Genomic DNA, 22,600 nt, shown 5'->3' on the forward strand with positions numbered 1-22,600 from the left:
GAAGCAATTAAAAAGTTAAAGAGCTCATGATGAGTCAGCTTACAGACTCTTAAAGCTGCTCATCAGGGATGAGAAAACATTATTATTCATCTTAGCGGAGTTTTAAAATGGAATATGATAATTAAAAAAAGATTTAGATTTCTGCAATAAGAAACATTAAAGCAGTTACAGCAATTGGGTTATAATTAATGGTATAAATATTTTTGTAAAACGAGGCAGAATTAAAGTTTCATAAAAACAGTTTCTAGGGTCGCAGTTTGAAATGGAACTGGTTCATGTTCATAGATCACCAGCTAAACATTATGAGTTAAATTCACAACCCTAATATGATATTGTTTGGAGGTTTTTTTCTAATAATGGTAATGGCTTCATGTGCCAGTTTGTACATTGCTTAAGTAATTACATAGGATGTGCAAACTCGGATTTCCAAGCTTATTTAAATCAGTTCAATTCTCTCCTGTCCTCTTTGCCCAAATGCTACAATTTAGTTGTGCGCTTAGAAAACTGTTAAAATTAACAAATGCTTGACTCTCAGAAAAAAACAAAAATTACTATAGTTTTGGCTGAAAATGGAACTTTGTAACACTTGCGCCGCTTTCAATGGACATTACCGATTTGCATCTTTATAAAAATCCTGACGGAGTCTCACGTCAGGTGACGAAATTCCATCTATCCATCCATTTTCTCACACCCTTGTCCCTGGTGGGGTCAGGAGGGGTTCTGGTGTCTATCTCCAGCTATAACGTTCCGGGCGAGAGGCGGGGTTCATCCTGGACATGTCGCCAGTCTGTCGCAGTGACGAAATTCCCACTTTGATAAAACATCAGGGCTATGATTTATGAGATTCTTCTTCTGCTTTTGCTTATTTGTCCCACCTACAAGCGTCAGATGAAACATAAAAATAACTTAAGTAAACACAAAAGGCAGTTTGCAAAGAAGCATTTACTGTAATTTGTAAAAGAAAACTGGTTACCCAAACCAACCTGGTCGCATTCGAAGACATAATTGTCCAATAAATCATTAAATTAACTATTCCTATCCTCATGGCTGAATAAGCTGAATTCAATTTCAATTCCCAAACCCATGACTGCTTATTGCAAGACTGGTATTATTCTTAAATCACATTAATATGACCTGTTTGATAACAAGAAGAGGTCTCAAAAAGCAACACATCATGTCCTGACTTAAAAGGTCAGTGTTCAGCATTCAGTATGAGAAAGAGACTGAGTAAAAATGGCTTCCACGGATGAGTTCCTAGAATCTGGAGGACTTGCTATTATTGATGAAGCCATGAATTCTTCTCTCTAGAAGAACAAGTCCCAAAAGAGAATGTTTGTGACCTTAAGCTCAAAGTACACGCTTGAGCTTAAGGTCACAAAAAACAGAAGAAAACCTGTGTTTAATTTCAGATGGTTGGAGAGACAAGTTGGAAGTGACTGAATGCTGTCGTTTCTTTCCCTTGCTCATCTCTGCTGTGCTGTACCTGCAGCGGACACAGACAGAGCACCAATAAAAAAAAAATTAAAAAAAACTGCATAATATATCAATTTCATAATTTTATATTTCTGCGGTTTAATAAAAAGAATTATTTCTAAATTTATCCATCCATCCATCCATCCATCCATCCATCCATCCATCCATCCATCCATCCATCAATCATGGTAGAAAGCCGTCAGTTTTTTTCTCCTCGGTCATATATATATTTTTTTTATTGATTTAACCAGCACTGCTCTCAGATCAAATGGGAAATCTGATTTCCCTCTTGAGTGCTCTCTGTTTTTTTTTTTGCTGTTGTTTTTTTGTCCAGTTCTCCTTCCTGCTAAAACCAGAGGAATACAGAGACTCCAGTGGCCAGCATCATTAGATCGCTAATTTGGCTGCACAGACTTTATTAAAGTTTATTATCTATATTGTACGTCTCTAATGAGTCAGTCATCCTTGGAACGGAGATTTTTTTTTTTTTTTTTATCTATCTGCCCCGTTCATTTTCTAGTGGCTAAAAGAGCTCAGAAGTAGGTGTGTACATTCAAAACAAAAGAAAAATACTACTTCTACAAAAAAGAAATATATACACCATCCAGCAGGTGTGCAAACAGGCATAGCAAGAATATTCATGCACTTTGAACCTTCTCATGTTTTGTCATATTAACCTCTATGTATTTTATTTGATTTTAGATGCAAATAATAAGATGAAGGGAAAATGATCCAAAATTTTCATTTTTATTTATTTATTTATTTTTTATACAAATGAAAATCTGAAAATGTATTGCTTGAAATCCACCTGCATGTACTTGTATCTGCATATAAACACAAGTGTTTTGCCAGAGATTTGTCTTAGAAGAATATTGAACAGAGTTAAGTGCCACACCAGAAAAGTCAGTGGTAGCGTTTTGAAGAAGCGTAAACCAGGGTCAAAGTGGAAGACAATATTAGAAAATGGACAACAAAAAAAAAATCTGCAAATCTGCAGAGACATGACAAATTGTCAGGCCAGACATAGAGAACAGAAGCTGGTTACTCTGGATGAGCAGCAGAGATTCACGCCTGAAGAGGTAGAATCTGTTGACAATAATAAAAAAAAACATGCCATTGATACATGTAGGTAACACTGCAGACATCTAGTCAAGTCAGATGAAGCCTAAGCTGAACTTTACGTGCAGAACACAAAGTGTTGCTAAAACCCAACGGTGCAACACCCTGAACACACCACCGCTAAGAAAAAAACATTTTTTGGAAGTATTATGCAACAGGGAATCGTTTTCTCTTTAGAAGGTTCAAGAATACTGAAGACAGTTGACGGAGCTACAAACAGGGCAATCCTCGAAGAAAACAGTTGCTGGAGTTTCACAGCAACCGAGAGCATACAGCCAGAGCTCTGTCCACATTCAGATTAAACGACATACAGGCAGAGATCAAAAGCTTAACCGGATGATAAAATAGCCCAGTCAAAGTCCAGAACAAAGTCCAATTGAGAAGCTATGGCCCATGAATGTTCACATGCTTTCCATTAAGCCTGACTGAGTCTGACCTCTTTTGTAAAAAGAAGTAAATAAATAAATAGGTTAAAATTTCAGTGTGTGGCTACTCAAAGCAAACAGAGACCTCTACCCCCCCCCCACCCCAAAAAAGACTTGCAGCTGTATCTGTTGTGAAAGGTGGTTCTGAAGTACCGGTTCAGAGTTCAGAGTATCTGGATACAAATGGATACCTGATTTTTCCTGATTTCTAGCATAAAAAGATGGTTTAAAACGTTGTAAATTATACACCACCTTGAGCTGTCTCATCTGTATATTCCAAAATAAAACACACTGAAAGTTGTGGCTGTAACAGGACAAAAGGTTAGCCAACATAGCCGCTTTCTTCAAATCTACTGATAAAAAGAGCAGCAGCGTTTGGCAGCCCTAAAAGCACCGAGATTTCCCGCAGGAGCCCGCGGAGCACAAACGGAATGTAATCGAGAGCAATTATCGGCCTCGGGGGTCATCAAAGAATCAATTGATAAGATGACTGATGGCTCGGCCGTCGGCTTGATTTTGCTGCCCTCAAGCGGCCAAATAGTTGAAAGTGAGCATTAGATTTATCTCAGGAAATGTTTATAATTATGAATATAGCTACAGCTGATGCAGCAGAGACATGCTTTAATAATTTATAATAATAACAATACAAATATTGTGCAGTTTGAGGTCGATAATAATAATAATAATAATAATAATAATAATAATAATAATAGTGAGCAGGTTGACACATGACGACCCAAAGCAACCAAATATAAATAAGAATAATGATATATATATATATATATATATATATATATATATATATATATATATATATATATATATAAGGTAAAAGCAGCAGCGTCTATCGCGTTATGCGTCGCACCTCGTCGTCACGAAGCCCACAGTAAGCCGTGAGGCTGAGATATTACACGCGTGTGTCCTATAAGCGAAGGGAGTCGATGAGACCGCACTGACGGAAGGGGGAGAGGTGGGCTCTTCAGAACGACGAGCCGTGGAGATCTGCGCCGGTGCGGGCATCGACGGACTTCACATCACTTTCCTGCCCGATTCCCCCCGAAACGTTTGATCGCGCCTCCTCTCTCTCTCTCTCTCTCTCTCTCTCTCTCTCTCTCTCTCTCTCGCGTTTTCTCTCTCACACACACACCATGAGGTCCAAGCGGAGGATGCCCGCTCTGTTTGTTGTTCCAGCCGAGAGAGAGCATCACGCAAGCTCGTAAAAGAAGAAGAAGATCGAACACCTTTTGGAGCGCTCTTTCATATTTCAGGACAAAACCCTCCGGTGTTTCTTTTATTTTTCTTTCTCTTTCTGTCTCTCTCCAAGGGCCGCAGCGAGTGCGCGCATCCCACCTTGGATTATCATCAGCGTGGACATATGGGGGAAAAGAGGACACATCAGTGCGTTCACTTTTGAAGCAAAGCTCAGGGTCTTGACGCTATTGCGTTACGCATCTGTTTCCCTGCGAGTCTCTTTTTTTTTCTCTCTCTCTCTCTCTCTCTCTCTCTCTCTACCCCTCAAGAGATCCCCGTTGAAATTGGGTTCTCTGCAGCATTTCTTTTTAGCCTCAGAAAAGTCAAATATCGGTGGTTAAATAGGGAGGTCGGGGGGGGGGGAAACAGACCGAGGTGTGTGTATAGTCTGAGAGGACCGACAGGAGCAGGAGCAAGAGGAGGAGGCGGTGGTGGTGGTGGAGGAGGAGGACGGAGGGGGTGCAGAATGAGGTGTGTTTTCTCTCTTTTTTGGGAAAAGCCGGAGAAAGACGGGAGAAGGTGTATAAGCCAGCTGCTCTCTTGAGAAATAACGGCGATCTGAGGAGGAAATGGCCTAGCTAAAGCAACAAAATAATAAAGAGCAGAGGACAGAAGAATCGTGCTGTGGATGGACGGGCCAGCGTCATCGACATCATCCTAAATCCCCGGCGCTCGCATCGCCTCTTTAAGGTAAACCCATATGTTGACCAGCGCATCCTAAACCCTCTCCCCTCGCCCTCCCCTTCCTAGATCTTCCTCCTCCTCTTCCTCCTTCTTCTTCCCCTTCTGTCTGTCATCGTTCTAATATGTGCGCAATATTGGTGACTTTGCACATTGCGCACCTTACTCATCTTGACGCACTGAGATGATGAGGTTTCAGTGGAAGTGGTTGCTACAGCACACATTTCCTTCCTTACAGGAGTGTAAAGGGGTGGTTGGGGTGGTGGTGGTGGAGGGGCGCCTTGGATTGGCCTTGCCTGTTGATAAGTTGTCACATCCCAACATGATCAGCTTACTTTGTATAAGCAGCGTGCGGCCACCAACAAGAAGACATCAGAGTGATTTAATTGGAATCAGCTCATCATCAGTCAGACCGGTTGCTCTTCTCAGCAGGACCCTCATTTCCCTCAGATGTGAGGGTATAGATCATTCTGATAGGGATTTTTATTGCGCCGAATGATGACAGCTTAATTAGACTCGCAATGCTCCTGAGCTGCAACATAACTAATCTTTAGCAGGGGTGTGTGTGTGTGTGCGTGTGTGTGTGTGTTTGTTTGTTGATTCAGAAGATACACCTCTGAAACCCACAGAAGCGTCCCCTTCCTTCTCCTCCGCCTCCCCTAAGACTAGAAGATGCAGATCGGGGTTTGTGAATTAAATGCACACACTCCCATTAATATTCAGCTGTGGTTGGGCAGCGCTCGGTTAATGGCAGACAACAGGACCTCTGTTCTGACAGGTCACGGATGAGAAATGGTGTCTTAGATTTGGTGGAAGGGCACTTTTAAAATATATATGTATATATATATATATGTATATTATTATCGTTATCATGATTATTTTTCATAGCTTCACTAAAAAGTAGCAGTAGAAAGTGGATTTTTTTTTCTCTTTTTTTTGTAGGACTGGGCAGAAGCTGAATAAGACTGAGGGGTCTGGAATACAAACAGACAAACAAACAATACATTCCAGAATGATTGCGTTTCCTTTTCCGAAAAAAACGTGGTGCCTTTAGCTTTACATGGAAGTGACATTTAAAATCCATCAAACAAAAAAAGCTATAATAAAGTACCTTTATAGACTTTGTGGAGGATTTCTCCTGGCGCTCTCGGTGAAGTGTTGAAAGAGCTGTGATTGCTCTCCGTAGGCCGTCATCATGTCAGGCTGGTGGATGGCGTTTGGCCTCTTACTCAGTTGCAAAGCGAGGATTGGTTTTTATATGTTAGAAAGAAAGATGAAGTAGAGTTTTAGTTCTTAATTGGGGTCCAAACAATTGCCATTAATGTACTTTCATTGGTATTTTGTTGTGACAGACTGACACATATTTTCAGAAAAAATCATAAATATCTTTTAGATGTTCTTTTATGGAAATGGAACAAGGGTGGCATGTGCTGGGATTCAGCCCCCTCTACTCAATTCAATTCAGTTTATTTATATGTTACCAGTTCATAGCAAATGTCTCGAGGCACTTTACCAAAAAAAAAACTATTTCAATTCACGCATACATTCTAAGTATCCCTTGATTTGCATCATTCTTTTCTTTAGCATTAGCATTTAGCGACAGTAGACAATGGCTTGCATTGTGTAGTTGACTTTATATAGCAATCCTTCATACAACGCATGCATGTAGCGATAGTGGAGAGGAAAATTCACCTTTAAAAGAAACCAACAGCAGAACCTGGTTCAGTACAAGCGTCCATTCGCCACGATGCTCCCAAATGAAAGCCAGTGCAAACTACTGCATCTAATTGTCACCTAATTGATAAAAAGGATACTTTTTGTGTGTAATTTAATATAATTATAAATCAAGGCGTGGAGGTTTGCAGGAGAACATTAGTGAACAAACAGGATCATGAAAACCAAGGAGCTCAGCAGATCAGGGATTAGGTCGTAGGGATGTTTTAATTAGGGCTATAAAGCCATTTCTAGAGCTGTGGATGATTGAGGGAAGTACTGTTCAATAAATCACCCAAAACAGGAAAGAATGTGGAAAGAATAAAACCATTAAAAGTTTGCAATAAGCAGAATAGCAGACAGGACATCGTAGAAGAAGGTGCTCCGGTGAGGTCAAGAAACTGTAAGTATTTTTTTAATGTTAACTCCCAAACTAATGTTGATCATGACCCTGAACACAACATCTCTACATAGATTCATTTGGGTTGTTGTATTGTAGCTTTTGGGATGCTCATGTTTATGGGAAGATAAAAACATAGAGGAGTCTTCTTGGAAGAAAACCTGTTGACTGCAGAGGACTGTGAGAGCTGAGCAGAAAGTCAGATCAGAGCGTTATTCAAGTGTAAGAGGTACCTAATCTTTTTTTTTTTTTTTACAAGTTTTTACCTCCTTCTAAAGAAGGAACTGGTAGCAAAAGAAAAATATCAACATCTGAGATTCTCTCCATCCAATCTGATGGAGCTTTTTTTTTGAGTTATTATGCAAAGAATAGAAAAATGTAAGTCTCTAGGTGTTCAGAGATGGTAGAGACATAAAAAAAATCAATAACTTTGAAGGACAGAATACAACTACAGGCCACACTTTAGCAGGTTTAGAATTATGAAACAATTTCAAAACCATGTATTGTTTCTTCTTTTTTGGTTCATTACATACAATCTCAACAAAATACTCTGTAGGTTTTTGGTTTTAATGTCTCAAAATGCAAACAACTCCAAGGGGCACGGAAACTTGTGCAAAGGGGATGCATATATCTGTGAAAAACAGCAATATTCGGAAACCGGTGTCATCCACTGTGCCTCAGGGAACATGTGCAAGTCCAGTGTTAGAACATAAAACCCTGTTCTTAGCCATTTTCCACTCACCCAGAAGAGAACACGGCGATCAGCATCGTTCTCAGACCACAGCAAAAACCCGGCAGAGCCACTATTGTGGCACGCACAGTGTCAGCCGGTTTCCAGAGAGCATACGGAGGTTAAGTGAAGATAGATGGAGAGAAAAAGAAAGAATGACTGTTTAATGGATTGGATGACAACATTAGGGGGAGACTTACAACCCAGAACAAAATGTGTCAACTTAATGAGGTATGTTTGGCTGATATGGCTGTGAGTAAGGTGAAGTGTTCAAAAGGGTAGTTTGCTCGCAAATGCAAAAGGGAGTTGATGCTTATTTGTTGGGCTGTTTGTGTAGTTTCTTTTCTTTTAATAGTCAGTTCCTTCGTAATACCTTTAATTTGTAGACAGGAATTCTGTTGATTTTTTATAAATATAAATTGCACTGTGCTATTTCTAAGTTTAGTTGAAAAGAAATATTTTTCCCACATATACAGTATTTTATGCTTAGCTAAAGAGAGGAATATCGAGATAAATAGGTAGGTAAGATGTATAACAGATGTCAGGTTAGCTTCCTGAGCCTGTAGACCTGCACACTGTAATTGAGAGGCTGCCAGCAGTAAAGCACCACAGCCATGAGTTGTAAATCCTAAAAGTTCACGTAACACGTGGTTGTAAATTTGACTGATTGACTGAAAATGTATCTGTTGGACACAAAACAAACTGAAAGAAAACATCACATTTGAGCGAGTGTGTTCGAAAGTCATAAAATGTTTGGATAACTAACAGCACCAGATTCTGCACCTATGCTGCTCAGGGTAGGATTGTTTCTTCGACAGTATTTTCGTAACTTGATTCTCAGGATGTTTTGGGTATTTTTCTATAACCTTCTCAAAGTAGTTTGTGAGAATTTTGGCCCATTCCTCCTGACAGAACTGCTGTAACTGAGTCCAGTTTGTAGGGGTTCTTGTTCACATTCAACTTTTCAGCTCATCCCACAAATTTTCTTTGGGGCTGAAATTTGAGGCTTTGTAATGGCCAAAACTTTGATTTTGTTGTCCTTAAAGCTGCAGTATGTAACTTTTATAAAAATGTTTTTTTTCAACACCAAAGTAATCTCCTTCCAGAAGAGTATGATGGCTGGTGTAAACATTCGAAGTGATGAACGTGGCCTTCAAACATCTAAGTAATTGCTCCCCCGGATGAACAGTACTTGTCGAGGTTCACTATTCTTTTTTTCATTATTTCTCGGCTGGTTTGATTTAGGCTTCCCATGATGCCGCACAAGTACCGGGTGTGTTTGGGTTTCCCTCATCCTTTCTGTTTGTATTTTATGTCACAATACAGTGAAATGTGAGCCGGTCCCAGAAGGACCGTCAGCATGATTGTGTCAGGAGTTGCTTCCGTGGTTTTTATGTTTGCATTGTCCAGCCTCTGGTGTCATGTTTTTTTTTTTTTTCATATATATATATATATATAAGTTCACTTACGTTTGTCTTAGTGTTGTTGGTGGTGTTTGCAATTTACCACTCCTCTGCGGTAGTTGTATCCTATTTCCATGCTCTGAAACCCAGTTACTTCCCTTTTAAGTGCCAGTTTATGTGCTTCTTGTAAAACCTCACACCTTAGCACTGTTCTGTTGCCTATCGCCAGCTGTGTGCGGGATTCTTTGTTTTCTATCTTTTTGTTTCTGGACGTCTGTGTTTGCCTTTTGCCTCTGTTCCTCTTCTGTTTTTTTTGTTTTTGTTTTTTTTTGGGGGGGGATTTATGTTTGTTTTCTGGGTTCCCTGCCCTGCGGTGTCTTTAGTTATTAAAGTTTCTGTGGTTATTTAATTTGCCAGGCTCCTGCTCTGCTACTCTGTGTTTGGGTCCTTCACTTCAACAAGGCTGCTTGACAGATTTCGAACTCACATGTATACGTGTCAATCCCATGCCTCTGAAAACCCACGAGAAACCACTCGTGAATAGAAGAAGGCTGTTGTGCATGTCTTGAGCTGTCAACAGATCATCTGAATAATTTTTGATTTGGAGGTTGAATATTTGGATTAAACTTTAACTGGTTTTTTTTTTTTTTACCCAAAACAATGCATCTGAATGTTTTTAGGTAGCCATTTATATTTATACATTCTCTTACATGACTGGCCTGGTTTCCACACAGAGCTTCCACATCTTTAAATGATTTATTTACTTCATACTGGGATGTAGTAGTCGTGCCAGCAAGGGCTCTGAGATTTTAATTTCAACATGAAGATGTCAAAAGGCAAGTTAAAGTGACCCAGCTCTCAGTCACGTCGCCATGGAGGAGAGGCGCAGGAGAATAGCTTGACCTGACCCATTATCCTTGAGCAAAGTAGAACCACAGAAACGCCCATTCAGACGCCATGGTAACCGCCTCGTGTAACCTCCTTCGTGCAGCGTCACATTTACAGTCGTCCATAAGAGAAACCAGGATAAGTGCCATCCTGTCCTCTTCATACTGGGAAGACTCACACCCAACCCCATTAAAGTATCACTAAATTTAATGTGCCTTTTGTTAGCACCGCAAGCGAAAGCTCATTAAACGTGGCACCAAGACAGAGTTCTCTTCTTCAGTTCTTTAAGCATGATCCATTAAGCGTGCCGTGCCATTTTATTCTGGGGATATTTTCGGCCAGTTATACAGGAGCTGGAGCCGGTGTTCAGACCTGGCATGGGTTCTTGGAAAAAATATTTATTCCTTACAAGCTGTGGTGGTGTGTCATTGAACTACACTTCCAAGGCAGCTGGTCCTCTTGTGAAAGGTGTGGGACGTTCTGCTGCTTTTACACCTCTCATCTCTATGCAAACTGTGCTTTTGCTTAGAAAAGGAGAGAGTTTTAGAAATCCCCTTCAAAATGGAAGGTTTTTTTTTTTCTTTTTAAAGTCTGTTGTTGGTTGACGTGTCCTTGGCACACAAAGGTTTAGAAGGAATCTAGGTCATCTTAGCCTAGTTACTGCATCGCTTGCTATGTTGCACAGGTACACCTTTAAAAAATCAGAGTATTAAGAAAAAGTTCAATATTTTTCATTACAAATAGAGTTACACATCTTGGAAACTCGTGGTGGCACAATAGACAGCGGAAAAACTCAAAACACCTGCAACGGATTTCCCCTGGGCTTTTATCATGGAAAATCATATTTTTTTAGCCCGTAAAACATTTTTTGTATACAGTTAGTACTTTTGGGGTCATATTTTTTAGTCTGTTCATTTTTCTCTATTCCCTGCTATGTTTTCTTGTCTATTATGTCACCACATTTGCTGTGGAACTGCTAAACAAGCTCTTGGACTTCCGACTAATCAGTTTTGTGAATCCAAATTTGTTTTTTCCTCGCTGCAGTGTTGAAGTCCAAGTTCAGATATGCCGAAGTTGCAAGTAGACAGGTCAAAATGTTTGGTTCGTGGGTGTCCTAACCCACACGATTCCTTACGTCATCAGAGCTCCTTTGAAGTGTCTGGTTAAATTTTGTTTTCCTTGGGAATGTAACCAGATCAGAGGGGAAAGCCAGTTGACGCGGTGCACTTATGGATGAGTGCTTCAGCAACCTCCACCAGTCTCAGGAGGAATTTTCCGAAATGCTTCGTCCAATTGAGGGTCAGCTCCTTCACTCTACGGAAACGAGAGACACAGCAAAGCAGTGAGAAGCTAGTAATGCTCAAATGACCTCAAAGCTTATTTTAGGCATGAATTTTGTGTGTTGATAATGACGTCCCGACCATTGGTTTGATGGCACTGAGCCTTCTGCTTCTGTTAGCGTTGTGTGCTAGCTTTTAGTTGAATTTAGTTGAATTCAGACCAAAGCATTGCAGTTCTATTTTATATAGATGCTAGTTGAATGATTTACATGTGAAAAGATAGGATTTAAATGCATGATACGTCCACTTTAAAGTGTTCTTCCAATCTCCGCCAATAGACTTCACAATCATGGGGAAAACTGCTGAGTCTGCAGATGTCCGGAAGACAGTTATTGACACCCTCCACAGAAGGGTAGGCCGCAAAGGTCATCGCTGAAGAAGCTGGTTGTTCACAGGGTAACACTTTAATGGAACGTTGAGTGGAAGGCAAAAGGACTTTGCACCTGCCTGCACTGCCAAAGTTGCCAAAAGCTGATTCAGTGAATATGGCATTACTGTGCTTGACTGCACATCAAACTTACTTGAATTGTCAAGAGGAAGATGAGAGATACCAGACCCAACAATGCAAGATGATCTGAAGCTATCAAAGCAATTTGAGCTTTTACTACAGCTTAGCAAAACCACAAGCTGATCACCTCCCTGCCATGCCAGTAATTTATCTAAAAGCGCACCCAACCAAGTTTTGAATGCATAAAAATGAATATGATTCTCAGAAACGTTCATTTCCCCCTGACCTTATATAATCTTCAAATTTTTTGAGACACTGCATTTTTCATTTTAATCAGTCATCTGTTGGCCATAGTCATGAAAATTACAAGAAATTGAGGCTTGAAAGATTTACTCTATGGATAATAAATTCATGGAATATATGAGTTTCACTTGCTGAAAGTGACATTTTTGTTTTTACTTTTTCACAATATTCTAATTCTTTTAAATGTAGCTGTGTGGACGATATGCAGGAAAACAAATCTGCATTTGTTCTGTTATTGCTGTTGTATTGCAGACCTTCCTAGATTTATCTAGACCTTGTTGTGGTTAAACTTTGGCCATGCACCTAAAGGCGCAGTCCTGCTGTTTTATGATGTTCTCTTAACATCTGAAAGCAGCTGACTCTTGGTCAAGTTGTTGAAGTTGTTTGGATCTATCTTAACCTGAATGCCCACATTCGATAATATTTTTAGGTTTGCTTTAGTCCAGTGTTTCACTCAGAAGTATGACGACTTTTTTCTGCAGCATCACAGAGCTGTGATGGAAGAAGGTTTTTTGATTGTCTTAGAGAAGAAAAAGAAAAAAAAAAACAGCCAAAAGAAGAACCCTAGAGTGAGAATTATAGTTAAGAGGTGGGTATACAGATGCATGCTAACAGTACAGATGGAGAAGTTTACATCACACAGGCTTAGAGTAAGAGTGAATGATATTAATACTGCCTTCCTTTTACCTTATCAAGTTGTTTCAGTTGCAAGTCAGAATTTCTGTAAGCTTTTCTTGATATTTTGCTCTGTCACAAAAATAACTGTTGTTCTTAAAGCAAGAATCAATTATGTATTTATCACAGTTTTGATGCATTCAAACACCGTAGCAGCATTTCTTCAAATAGTTGCTGTCCAGAACCATATGATCTGTAAATCAGACGCCATGTTGGATTTAGTGGTTTGGGGAGAAACCTTTGAGTTTTTAAATTTTATTTTATTTATTTATTTATTTATTTTATTTCAGGGAGGTTTAAGCCCCTCAAATGACCTGCTCCCAACTTTTACATTGGATGTTAGTTTACTTGATCTCACCCCAAGTCCCTGGCAAAAGTGATTCCTTGCTTTTAGGTGATTCTTTGCTATAGACGCAAAGACTTGATGCTTCGGTAGTTCCTGTTTTTAAAGCTAATTAATTTGGGGATCACTTAGGGAAAAAAATGCAACTAATACACTTGTCCAAATTAGAATGAAAAAGTGGAAAGACAAAAATATTAAGAAGTTTGAGTTTAATGCCAAATTCCTCCGTTCTTAGTAAAGTGGAGTCCAACCAAAGAGCCAAAACCTCTTATTAGTCGCAACCCGCATTGCTTGGCGTCCTCCAACCTCTTTGTTCATGACCTAAAGTGTCATTTAATGATCCAGCCAAAGAGTCACTCATCTAATTTATCAAGAACCTGGTCATGACCTCTTAAATTTGCGCATTTCCTAAAATATCTTTTATTGCACTCATGTTTTTCAGTCACATGTAACCTCCACATGGTCTCTTGAGCCATTTTTAAATGTCATTGAGAAAATTTGCTTCCTTGTAGCTTTTACCTCATTTTTGTGGTTAGTCTGTCTTCCTTCAACTCATTTTTTTTTTGTGTGTGTAATTTTTCCAATATTGTTGATTTTGGTATGGTTAGGTATTTAAAACTTTTCACATATTATGAAAATGAAATATTGAATGAATGAATGAATGAATGAATATAATTTATTAATCCCAGAGGGAAATTCACGTTAAGTGACTTGTTGGGAAAAAAAACGTACCACTGTTAGTTTCTTTATTTAGATATAAGACAAAGATGGCATTAAATGGGATTAACATTAATATACTTCCCTCCTGGTAGCCCTGTAGTTCCACCTGGTATTACTTTTTTTTGTATTTCTGTCTGCTGTTTTGTACTTACATCTGCTGTTGAAAACAGAGCAATGTAAGCCTATGTAACAGTTATAAATACTGTGCGTTAACAAGCTGAGCGTCGCCAAAGTGTCAAATTTTGAAACAGCTATTTTAAAAGCAGATTAGAATTGATTGACCAGAACAACAACAGGATGGAGTGCATCTAATATCTCCCCTACACTTCATCACAGTGACAGCGCAAATATCTTATATATATTGGCAGCCACGTGGAAACCGTGATGTCCGGATGAGGGACACTACAAGTCAATAAGAGTTACGGGGTGCTTAGAGAAACAATCTATATAAAGATGTCATGTGAAGGCTGTGTGACCCTCAATTTCGTTTGGCTGGAAATTGATAGATTTTGATCCAGTTTTGAAGCATTTTATAATTTAAGGCACAGAGATTAATCTCACCAAGACAGTGTGTGAAAAACACACAGAGAAAATATACAGTTTCATTATTCTGTTTTTTTATTATTATTATTAATATTATTGGATTGTGATGAAAAAAGAAAGCATATAAATAATGAAGAATGACATTAAGATGTACATCAGGAGAAAAAAAAAACAACAACAATCCAACTGTGAGCGAACGAAGCAGGACTAATATCCATCCTGGTGAACTCTTACAATACAAAGAGGGCGCGCATGCTGTGTTAGGTTTAGCAAAGTCTTCTTGAAGTGAAAATGGCTGCCCAATATTATAAATGTCTGTGCCAAAAAAATAGTATACATGCTCTCCTGTATTTTCAACATCATCCCTTCTTAGGATGTTGTCAAGGTTCGTATTCCCACATAAAAGTGTCAGCTCCTTCCTCACTCCAGCTGGGCTCTGACTTCAGCTATACTGTCTGAGATAAAAAGGGCTTTCTTTATTGCTGTGGGCCACAGCTATAATGTTGACTTGCTGTGTGTATTGACTGGTTTTCGTCAGAGTCGAACAGCTCTTCATCCGCAGTGCTGTATGTATTTTGTCTCCAGCAGTAAAGCCGATCCTATAGGCTGCTCGAGTTTATGAATTATAAATGTAAAAGCATACGACCGTGAGCTGTTGATGCGGGCAGAAGCATCGTCACTGTAAAACTCTGCTAAATCCTGAATCAGCTCCTGTTACTATGTGCTTCATAGTCCTGTGGGAAGGACTTCTGATGCTGCATTTAAACATGGAGACGGAGCTGTGCTAAGTGCAAAGCATTAATGTTAACTTAGCAGGGATGGCAGGTATTTTTAAAAACAGCATTTTTGAAAATAATAAACTGTCATATTGTTTTTTTTTGTTTTACTTTCCATCACATCACTTTTAATTTTAGCAGAGAACACGGAGAGCCAGTTAGCCGTTAGATGAAGAGCTGATTATGACAGATTGCATATTTGTAACTCCTCGCTGAGGTAACCTCCCGCTGCTGTGTAAAGACCTACTTGCACCGTGTGCGCCATTAAATCAGATCATGATTTTGCATTATTTTAAAAGGCAGCTTATTGTCTGGCATTTTTGATTAAAACAGCAGGGGTCCGTTGAGCCCGCTCTGTTAACACATTCGTCATTTTCTTTCCAGTTGCCTTAGGAAGTCTAAAACCACAAACGACGTTTATAAAGTAAGCACATTTGTTTGCTAATTAGGCGGTCCTGAATCTTAATAATTACAGCATTGATCTTAGACCGGGACTTTTGCTGCAGCATTCTGTTATACCGCTGGAGAATGTTTGCTTCAGTGGCTCTGATCTGTCAAATCAAGTGCTAACAACACAGCTAACTTTACAGCCTAAAGTTTTAGCTGTTTTAGTGTTTCAAATGAAGCCAGTTGAAACACAAAAGCTGTAAGGAGCTTGTAGAATGCAAACTGTTTTCTACAGAGGCTGTTTATTGAGAATGCTACAATAGGGAGTTAACAAGAAGCTAACAGTTTAGCAAAGTTGCTCAGTTTTATCCCTTTGTTGAATCCAATTCTATCTGTCATTGAAGACACTGGATTTGGAAATGTTGTCAGACCCTTTTGGACATGCCACAGTTAAAATAAGGGTCTGACGAATATAAAAAGAATACACAGTGTAATGTTAACTGTATTAAACTGGCTAATCCTAATCCTTAATGAACCTAAGATCTCAAAAATGTAATCTTTTTGTTTCTCAAAATAACAATAACATTTTATTTAACTGCAGAGCTGTGCAACATCGACAGTTCTCCCCTTCTCTCTCATAGATGACTATTTATAGTGACGTTGATAGAAAGCATTGATAGGGGATAAAATCAATTTTTTAATCCAAAGAGACCATGTCAGCACACCGTGAGTGATGATTATTTACAGATAAACTGAGGGGCTGTCATGGACAATTATTAACTTGTGAATATGGTCAGCTGTTCTGCTAGTTCAGGTCGTCCAAACGGTCCACCATCTACAATGCTGGTAGATGGGGTTTTATCCAGAAAGATTGCTTCTGTTACTAAATAATTCATCGAAATTTCTTCTTCTGAAATATTAGATGTTCAAAATAAGAGAAGAATGAAGTTAGTAAACTACAATCTTTCTTGTAAAGGAGTCTTGTATTTGTAGATTTTAACAAACACTTCATGCATCTTGTGAAAGGACATACTTGGAGGTCAGTTGTGTCTTTTACTCTCCTTACTCGGCATGCAAGTTAGTCACCGACCCACATCGGCTGACTTGTACAGAGCCAAACCAGCTTTGCATGTCAAAAGAGTGATGCAGTGATGATGTATAGTCTGTGTGACCAGCCAGCTGTACGATCTAAATATGAGTTCGTCTACCATTATTGTCGTGGAGAGAAGGGACCGGAGCGACTTCCAATGCAGATCCTCTGGATGGAGCCGACACCGAAAGAGCCGAAAACATCCAGTCATCCAACATTTCCGGCTTTATTTTGGAAATCTAACAGCTGTGTGGGATATTGTTGTATTCATTTCTGATTTCTGAATGGTAAGAGGCATCCTAGAGGTGGCTTGTTAGTGGAAAAAGGATAGTAATTCATGGGGAAATAGCTCTTGTCACTTCTGGTGGCTTTTGAGAAATCCATATTTTTCAATTGTAGACATTTCATTGTTAATGTAGTTAAAAGTTTTAATCATACAAAAGATGAAAAGGGTATTCATAGTTCATTAAAAAACTAGCTGAAATTGGAACTGGGAGGCCAGAGCTTTGCGCAGTTGCAATTGGCCACAGAATCTCTGATTGGTTCATCCACATTTAACCCCATTTTTTTTCTCTATTGTGTTAAAGTCAATCAACATATGAAGAACAATTTTAGCCACAATTCAGTTCCATGTGTTTTTGCTCATGCAGTCTACAAAATGCAACAACTTTTAGTTAGATTAGTACAGATAATATCCCAACTCTTGTATATAAACAGATGCATTGTATTTTTTTTTTCTTCTTGTTTACGAGACTGGTTTTGGAAGTGGGTCTCCCTTTATGAATAAGCAATGTTCGAAAAACAAACACACAAACAGCTTGTTTAGTTATTCTTAGGTTCCCCTGCCAATATTGCAAGGGTAACTGCATTCATACATGTAAAGCACTACTTCTACTTTTTATTTCCATCAGAAAATGGTTATGTGCTCCCAAGACAGACTACCAACTGTACGTGGGTTATTCCAGTCTTCTTGAACACTTGTGAATTATTAATTTGTTTGGATGCTCAGAACATAACTGGACCACAGTGCATTACCACAGTGGCTGGAGAGCCCCGTTTCATCAGTAGCGAAGAACACAAGCCTAACCAACAAAATCTTGCACGCCAAATGGATCCTATAAAGAAAGAACATATTCTGTCACAAAATGGGAGGCAGTGGGAGACCATGTGGTCAAAAGCAACCATCACTATCTGGGAAGATAAAAAAAAAAAAAAAATCAAGTTCATTGTATTTCCTCTAAAACTTGACCCAATACACTTATGTAAGTAAAATATTTGATCTAAATTATTTTGGCTTGTGTGGTGCTTCCCAAAAAAAGATGCTGTAATGGTCTGCTTTTTGTTAGACGCTAGTGTTCTCATGTATTTTTTAAACAATGCGATTTAAGCACCATCAATAGGCATGTTATCTTCTTATTTCTTTTTGAGACAATGTTTGAGTTTTAATGAGGTAGTAGAAGCAAAGGTTATGTCTTTAATAGTCAATGTATTTGCAAAGATGTTTCCTCTCTAATATATAAAAGCTTGTTTGGGTTGCTGGCTAATTTTTGCTTTCGATCCAGTTTAACAAACCCTAATCATTGTGATTTCAAACAAATTGAAGATAGGCTATTAAAAAAAAAAAAAAAAAAGACAAAAACAGCCCCGTTTCTCAATTTAATGCCAGTTTAATCATTTGACAGGCCACTGTGAATGTAATGGGAAGTACTGCTCTGTGTTCTGTTAATTGGGTAAGCTCACAAAAAACACGGAAGCTCCGAAATTCGGTGAGTTTTTAGCAGTCTGATGATGTGTGTTTTTGCGTGTGTGTGTGTGTTTGCGTGTCGCTCTGCACCCTCTCACCCAACCAGATGCAATGATCCAGCTACAGGACAAGAGTCAGAGAGCCTGTTCCGTTACTAAGAAGGTTCCACCTTAACATAAATGAGTCGGTACATCTCTGTTGCTAATGTTTTCCAACCCTAAGTATGAGATTTAACCCACAATTTTCAACCTTAGATTTGAATTATGTAATTATTTATCTCTTCCTGTCTCCGGTTGAGGCGGAGAAGCGTGTTAAACATGCGTACTGGCATTGATATTTATACACTAGGCTACTACACCTTTATGAGTTAGCAGCTATCATGCTAGTGCTAATTTGACCAATAGCTCGCTCACTTAATGGTAGCTAAGTATCAGCAGAAATAGCCGGTTCTTGCAGCATGATACACTATTGACTGATAAAAATGAAGCAGTTTTGTGTTACTCATGTTTGTGCTTATTTAGATAGAAGAATTATTTTGATAATCGTTTAGGAGCTGATATGTAATTTAGCCCCTAAAATACGCAAGGAAAATAGATTTGCTTTTAATTTGGTTACATCTGCTTTTTTTAATTGCGATTAATGGGTTTAATTTACTTGCTGCAGCTTGTGGTACAGTTCTGCATGTGTTGATTAACTGGATGGGCATCACATATGAAACAAAAGAGAAACATACTTATTTCGTCTGCAAGTAAATGACTTGGGAGCAAACTGTGTTTTTAGTGAGGTTATTTCAGTTGTTTTTTTGACAGGAAGTCCAGAGATTTGATGATTATTTGATGCTTGCTATTGAAGGAGTTTTGCAGGAAGTCTCTGAGTTGTGGTAGCTTTCTGCTTTTGTAAATGAATGCCCCTAAACACTTTACCTAATTTACTTTTGCCTTTAAATGTTTTCTGTCTCACGCTGCACATATGCAACTGTTTACCTGCTGTTGGTGTGCCTCACATTGTCATAACTTTGTCTTGCTTAAGATTTTTTAAATAAAATAATTCATTCTGCATATTATGTCTGGGAAGCAGATGTGGGGCTGTTACGTAGCAGTCTAGCATTTCTGTTGTGACTGAGCACAGACCTTTTTAAATGTTTAGTAATTTTTGCCCAAAGTAAGTGGTTCTCTGTCTAACATATGTCATATTTGAGACAGATTGGGCAAAATTAGTAGGATTAAGAGGGAGGGTTTTACTCCTGAAAGAACTGTTTGCTAAGTCTTAGGCTGTATACTACCAGAAACTAAATTGCTTAGTACTCTGGTGTCTAAAAATTCATCTACACATGTATATATGTGTCGAAATGAGCTGCAGTTAATTCAATTAAAAGTAAAACATTGCTTACCATCATCACATATATAAATAAATATATATTTTCCCTACTCTCTTCAGCAGGGGTGCTCGGTTAATTTTCCAAAGGGCCACATGTGTAACTATGATTGCTGCTGAGGCCTGGATCATTGACTTAACTAAATTATTCCGATAAGATATTTAACAATAATCTTATTATGATTTTAGCATATTTAAAATTGCAACTGAACAATGAAGGCTATACTTTAAACTGAAGTTTTTTTTGGTTTGTTGGGTTTAGAAAAGGCTAATCACGCTTTTCCGTCCCAACTTACACCTGAAAGTTGAGTAATTCTCTCTAAAAAACTTGTTACGTCTGGTTGATGTAGTACTTCACAATGCCACATTCCTGTCTGTCAAACCTCTGGATCCTTCATCTCCTCGACCTCCTGCGTGTATTTTCTGGCACATTTTGCAAGAAACCAAACTAATGGGGTTATATCAAGCAGAGGACGTCTGTATTGTCTATCCACTGACAACTATAACGACAGGAACAGGGCTTTGTAACGCTTGTTCATGACAGTGCAGCCTTGGCTGCCTGCAGCGAGACCTCTGTCCCCCATTTCTTTTTTGTTTTATGTAGGGCTGCATGATATCAGGATGGTATTTATTTATAATGCTATTGCTGAAAATTGCGTTAACAACACAGGTTCATGACCCAATTCCCCTATAGCTTTTACTACAATGTTCCCACCACTCTCCATGAACTTCCGAATATCACCGTTATGATGGATCTTGAGGCTTTGTACGCCGATATAGTTCTTGTTAACAGTACAGGCATCATGTTTTCAATTTAATTTTTCTACTTAACGAATATACTACATTTCAAAATGCGCATATATCATTTCATTAGGGCATCTCATCTGAATCCTATTTCACGTATTACACTCCACATGTGTTAAAAGAAACTTCTCTAAAAGTTTTTGTGTTTGTTTCTCAGAGCTATAGTTATTTAGCTTAGATGTAAAAGTACATTTTATTATTGGAGTGCAATTTTATCAGACGGTAGCTAAGATGTGTTATTTATAACGTGATATAAATCTTTTAAGAACATGCTTGTTACTGTGACAACAGAAACTGCTTTAAGTTCAGTTAACACATCAAATGAGGTTTTTTTTCAGTATTGGTACTCTTGATTAAAATGAAGGTTTTTGTAACATATAATAGTTTGTCACAAGAAAAAACTGCAATTTCTTTTGGATATTCAGTCTTTGGATGAAGGTTTTTGCCACAACTCACTCCACCATCCTCCTTTAAAACTTAAGAAGTTCATTTAAATTTCTATTATAAGTCTTAGGTCAAAGTCCTAAAATGATAGCCTAATTAAGGCAGACAAAATATTAAGTTGACTTTTTACAGTCCCTAAAGTTCTGTGGCTGAAAATATCGCATTTTAAAAAGTCTCATTACTGACTGTTTCATAAATCAATATTACTGCCTCTTAGGGGCTTATAATCCTTTTTACTAAGCGATATAAGTCTTATTTGGTGCTGTCGCTTCTGAAATGGTCTGAAAAAAGACGAGAGTTTGCATTAGATTTGGGGAGTGCGTGGTATTAAATCATTTATACGATTTGGGATGTGGTCATTGATGATGAAATGATAACCAGCATAAAAAACATGATTTTGATGTTAATCTGTAACCTTGCTTTGGGGAACGCAAACAGGGAACATGAATGCAGCTCGTATTCTGTACACTGAAAGGAAATGGAGTTGGAGAAGAGCCACGTCTGCAGGCGGTGTAAAACTACAGTGTAGTACACGACTTCACCCGGAGGGGAACAAAAACGAAAAAATGCTGTGGCAAGTATTTATTGAAGAGTGTAAGTTTTTCCTAGTAGTACTAATATTTTTTGATGGTTCTAAATATCCTAAGTTTGTGATCAATTACCAATCTCTGGACTTCCTACTGCGGACCTTTGATATTTATTTAAATTAGGAGCTGAGGGGCCATCACACTGCATATGTTGGAGAAAAGAATATGTGCACTGAAAGCAGCCCTTTAAACCATTCAGACTACAAACACAACAGACACAATCAAAACTGTCACATGACGTATCCGCAATAATAACTCAGAAATAGTCCAAATAGTTTGGATGTATTTTTATTTCTTTCCTACTTATGGAAAGTTTCTGTTTATATCATAGGTTTGTGGTGCATTTCTATACTAAAGAAAAAGATATAAAATGTCAGATATTTCACAAGGAGATATTAGCATACATGGAAAAACCTTACATAACCTTGTATTAAGGCAGTATTACAGTATTCAATTATGCCGCATAACTGATCAGTAGATTATTGCGAGGTAACGCAATAATTATTGAATTATTAATATTATGCTCTGTATTATTGAAATGTTTTTTACTGTCTGAGATGAGAAGCCTTTAGCTTGACGCCAGCTGACCTCATAAACACACAAGAAGGCTGGAGAAACATCAGTACAGACTCGCTGTATCTCCACTGTTGGGCCAACAAGTGTCACTGTGGTAGAACCTGTGACGGAAGCTTGAAATTTCAGTTCCACATGCCAAAGATTTGTAAACGTGACTCAAATGAGTGCTTTAAACGAGACACCTGCTTTAAACGTTTAACAAAACCGCTGGCTAGCAGTCGCACTGGCAAGCCGACAGCACGCTGCGCATTTACAAATCAAAATAAAAAATTTTTTGAAGGGCTTTCTCAAGCTATTACTTTCACATAATATTGGTGACCTAAATAACTGTCTATCCATTCCGCTTTGATGGCGTATTACTAT

General features: G+C 38.5%; 1 protein-coding gene and 1 long non-coding RNA gene across 3 annotated transcripts in view; one reads left to right on the forward strand and one right to left on the reverse strand.

The window, feature by feature from the left end:
* Positions 1 to 923: 923 nt before the first annotated feature.
* LOC116728347 (uncharacterized) lies at positions 924 to 3,988 on the reverse strand. The gene is made up of 2 exons (XR_004340982.1): positions 3,883 to 3,988; positions 924 to 1,483 (listed from the first exon to the last, which is right to left on the reverse strand). It is a non-coding gene; the product is annotated as an uncharacterized LOC116728347 (long non-coding RNA).
* Positions 3,989 to 4,727: 739 nt separating this feature from the next.
* The window catches only part of nlgn2b (neuroligin 2b), an 83,889-nt gene continuing 66,016 nt past the window's right edge, over positions 4,728 to 22,600 (forward strand). The window contains exon 1 of one of the 2 annotated variants that reach the window (XM_032576391.1): positions 4,728 to 4,958. The gene's annotated coding sequence lies outside the window, so the exon portion shown is untranslated. The remainder of the gene's footprint in view (positions 4,959 to 22,600) is intronic. The other variant, XM_032576389.1, reaches the window with a different exon arrangement.

The sequence above is a fragment of the Xiphophorus hellerii genome, chromosome 11, assembly GCF_003331165.1.
Source record: "Xiphophorus hellerii strain 12219 chromosome 11, Xiphophorus_hellerii-4.1, whole genome shotgun sequence".
Classification (NCBI taxonomy): domain Eukaryota; kingdom Metazoa; phylum Chordata; class Actinopteri; order Cyprinodontiformes; family Poeciliidae; genus Xiphophorus; species Xiphophorus hellerii.